The sequence below is a fragment of the Berghia stephanieae genome, chromosome 1 (assembly GCF_034508935.2).
Source record: "Berghia stephanieae isolate SIO BIC M18660-M18661 chromosome 1, UCSD_Bste_1.3, whole genome shotgun sequence".
NCBI classification, from domain to species: Eukaryota; Metazoa; Mollusca; class Gastropoda; order Nudibranchia; family Aeolidiidae; genus Berghia; species Berghia stephanieae.
Window position 1 is genome coordinate 41,745,761 of NC_088360.1, and position 4,002 is coordinate 41,749,762.

Sequence of the window (4,002 nt, forward strand, 5' to 3'; positions counted from 1 at the left end):
ACTGACCATCCGGCAGTGATTGGGTTGCTGGGTCTGTCAATTCTGGCGGAAGCACTTTGCGAAAGGATAGTGAGCAACTGCTATTGCCGGTTTCACGCTATAAACAACGGGATAAAGCTAGGTTCCAGAGGCCTAAGAATGGCTCTGAACGACTACTTTTCTTGGATTTTATATAAGTAAGTATAAGGTATAGCGCAAAAAGACAACCAAGGGGGTGGTAGTATTTTAATGGGAACATGGAGTATAATACTTAGAGTGTAGCGTTTCGAACTTAATTAAGTAAATGGTGAAGATGAGGCTTATTATAATTCTGTATCATTTTTTTTTTGTTTATTTTGTCTCTTTATTTGCCGGTTTAAAAAATATTTTGAGGTTTCTTTTCGTGTTAATTCTCTTCGGAGACGACATTGTTTTGTTTTTGTTTATTTTGGGAGGTTTCCTTTGTTTTGTTTTTGTTTTTGTTTGGTTTTTATTTTTTTTTTTGGGTTTGGTTTTTTTGTGGGGGTTTGGTTTTTGTTTGTTTTGTTTTTGTTGTTTTTCTTTAGGGGGAGGGGTTGTTTGTTTTTATATTATATTTATTTTTGGGGGGCGGGATGGGGGCGTTGTTTTGTATTGTTCTTTTGTGGGAAGGGTGGGGATTTTATTTTTTTTATTTTGCGCTTTACTTGTTATTTCTTTGTTTTTTTTTTTAAATATATGTTTTGTTTCTTTGTTTTCGTTGTTTTTGTTTGTTTGTTTTTTGTTGGGTTTTTTGTTTTTTGTTGTTTTTTTTTTTGGGGGGGGGGATTCTTTTCTTTTCTTGTTTTCTGTGGGTTATTTTTTTTTTTCATTTATTTATTTATTATTTTCTTTTGATACATTTATCGCCAACTGGTATTCAGACCATAGGATTGAAATCAATAAATGCTAAATTAGTTAAGTCAATATAAACTGTAAATACCTTTATTCCAGAATTCGAGCGGTCAATGATAAATCAAATCTTAAGAATCGTCACGTGTCTCATCCACAACAGCTTCTGTTATCGAAAACAATTTTCCTCGTATTTATTATAATATTTCATCTCACTGACATCACCTCTCCAAGAATGAATAATAATTAAAGTTCTAATCCACACAAATGTTTATATTATCATTGTCTCAAATAAACATGCTCGGCCTTTAAAAGCATTCAAGCTCGAGTGGGTGGGTTTACAATCCGTTTTTTATCCTGTTAGCCCCGACGTCCAATATTTTCTTATCACAAAGCAAACCAGTATTCGTTCGTGATTTTGTCTCCGCTCTCCCCTAACGTTATGGCTTTTCACGCCTTCTACTTTCTACCATTCCCTCTCTTCAATTTTTCCCATTGTAGGTGTGGGTCTGCATCTATAATAATATTGTAAGTGGTGGACAGTTTTGTTTTGTTTTTGTTTTGTTTTTGTTTTGTTTTGTTTGTTTTGTTTTTTTTTTCTCTTTCTTTCTTTCTTTTTTTCAGTCGTAAATCGCGGTTATTCCTTCAATTACGGTTTTAAGTACTCACTTCTTCAATTTCGAAGTGGTTCGATAGCAGTTCGTGCGAACTCGTATCTAACTCTTAATGTCTTTGCTCGTATTATGTAACAAGCGACGTGTATGTATATGCAGGTCTGACATACGAACCCACTTATGGCCCTAGTTTAACATTGTAATGGACAATATTTTGCGCTATTTGGGGGGGGGGGGGGGTTTGTTGAGATTTCCATTACAACAATGAGACCATAAGGAATTGGGTTATCAGACCTGCAAATAAGTGCACGTCGGAAACAAGTAATAATAATGTAAATCATTAGTAGATGGATAGGCCTACTAAAAATCTTTGAGCTTCATGTAATCATAATATTATTTATGACTTTACAAATAATTATCGGCTTTCAAATATTTGACAAAGATATTTAGATCTTAATTCATCGATTTTTTAAATAAAATAAAATAAATTTTAAAAATATGCAATCCTCTTTATTCACCCCATTAGGGAAATTTGTCTCTGGGCTCTACCCATGAGAAAACTGGAATAACCCAGGCGTCAGCCGAATTTCAGTGCCGCAAATTGAGCTAGGGCGAAGTGACTTGCTCAAGACCACACAGCGCAACGGGTAGTCGAACTCGGTATCTTTCGGGTATAAAGCAAAGTCTGTACCGCTGAGCCGTGCTGCCCCGTAACCACATGTCCTGTTTTCTAACCAAAATGAAAAAGGACATTTAGTCCGCATACGGCAGCATTGTAGACAAGAAAAATCGAATACAGAATGCCGGAACAGCAGTGTGGCTCAGCGGTAAGGTCTTCGCTTCGTACAAGAAAGGTACCGAGTTCGATTACCCGCTGCGCTGTGTGGCCTTGAGCAAGTCACCTCGCCCTAGCTCAGTTTGCGGCGCTGCACTGCGGTGACGCCTGGGTTATTCCAGTCTTCCCTTGGAATAGACCCTAGAGACAAATTTCCCCTATGGGATGAATAAAGGGAATTTTATTTTATTTTATTTATTAATAACTAGTTGACCGGCGTACTCTGGAAAAAAACTCGTATTTAAAAATTTGGCCAGAAAACTCGTAATTCAAATATCGATCGATTTATGAATGAATGAATGAATTTATATAGCGCCTAGATCCACAATGTGCTCAGAGGCGCTTTACAATGCAAATAAAACACAACAATAAATTGATAATTTAAGCATAAAATCTGTCATATCGGAATAGCATTAATCAATTTGTAATTTAATTACCACGCACTGTGCTACAAGATGAAAACTTAGGATATCTATAACATGTAGGCCTAATATAAATGTTAAACATCAAATGATTTTCTAAAGAGATGTGTTTTAAGTTTCTTTTTAAAGTTTTCAAATGTCGGACATTTTTTGAGGGATGAAGGCAGTTGGTTCCATAAGACGGGTGCCGTCTGGCTAAAAGATCTCTCAATAAAAGACGATCTACAGCGAGGAACCTGGAAGAGATCTTGACCACTGGATCTAAGTTCTCTCTCCGGCACATAGAGATTAACCATGTTTTGTAGGTGTGTCATGGTCTCAAGTGAATAAAGAGCTACTCGACTATGCATAAAGATATATGTAGAATGAGGCCCCAGAATTTACTAGTTACTATAAATGAAAAACAATTAACGATTTGTTTACAATGAAATAAAAATAATGATGAAATTTAATTAAAAGAGATAAACAGTGATCGTGGCAGTTACAAATAGAGATATGAATATTTTACGTAACTTATGATAATATGTCAGGTTCGTAAGTTTACGTTTCCAGGCAGTTGATGGGCTTGGATGATCTATTCCTCTGATAACAGGATCGGGCTCGTAAAATTCCACTTCCAGGCAATTGGTAAGAGGTTATTATGTAGTCCTTTGACAGCGGGCTCGGGTTTGATCCTTGAAGATTATACAATCAAAGTTAAAAGCTCCGGCGTCTTAATGGTGTAGATATAATGTCTACAAAGTCCCAAAAGATAAAAATCTTCCAGTATATATATATAGGAATAGAGCGACTGGCCGTCCGGCATAGATTGTGGAGAGAAAGTGAGTGTCGAATGTTAGACCTATCAGCTTTTATAATAAGTGGCTACGTGACAGAATGTAGAACGAAAAGTATTCACTAATTAGAAATTAATTCGAGGGAAGGCTATAAAAGGAAAGACGATCTAATATTAGAAGGTAAAGTTTATCTAAGCCTACCGAAATATAACTGGAGTGAGATGAATTCAGTTCTTAATAAAATAAAATTTAATAAGATAATTGTGAACAACCTTTACTGTGACACCCCCCACCCACGTTTAAAATATACTCTTTAACCATTATGGGAAAGATAGATTTTACAAACGGAAGTAAATTTACTATCATGATACTCTAGCATTAATCCATTGTTATGATTTGTGCTACAATTAAATTATTTATTAACTAGACATGGAAATGTTTATACTAACGTAGGTATATGAATGGGTGACAATAACAATGAAAGATTGTGATTACAAATCATTGTG

The 4,002-nt window shown here is 35.4% G+C and overlaps 1 protein-coding gene across 1 annotated transcript in view; it reads right to left on the minus strand.

Moving 5' to 3' along the window:
* LOC144974859 (ectonucleoside triphosphate diphosphohydrolase 1-like) overlaps positions 1-1,524 on the minus strand; it is a 67,499-nt gene extending 65,975 nt beyond the window's left edge. The window contains exon 1 of the mRNA XM_078918249.1: positions 941-1,524. The gene's annotated coding sequence lies outside the window, so the exon portion shown is untranslated. The remainder of the gene's footprint in view (positions 1-940) is intronic.
* Between the last annotated feature and the right edge of the window lie 2,478 nt (positions 1,525-4,002).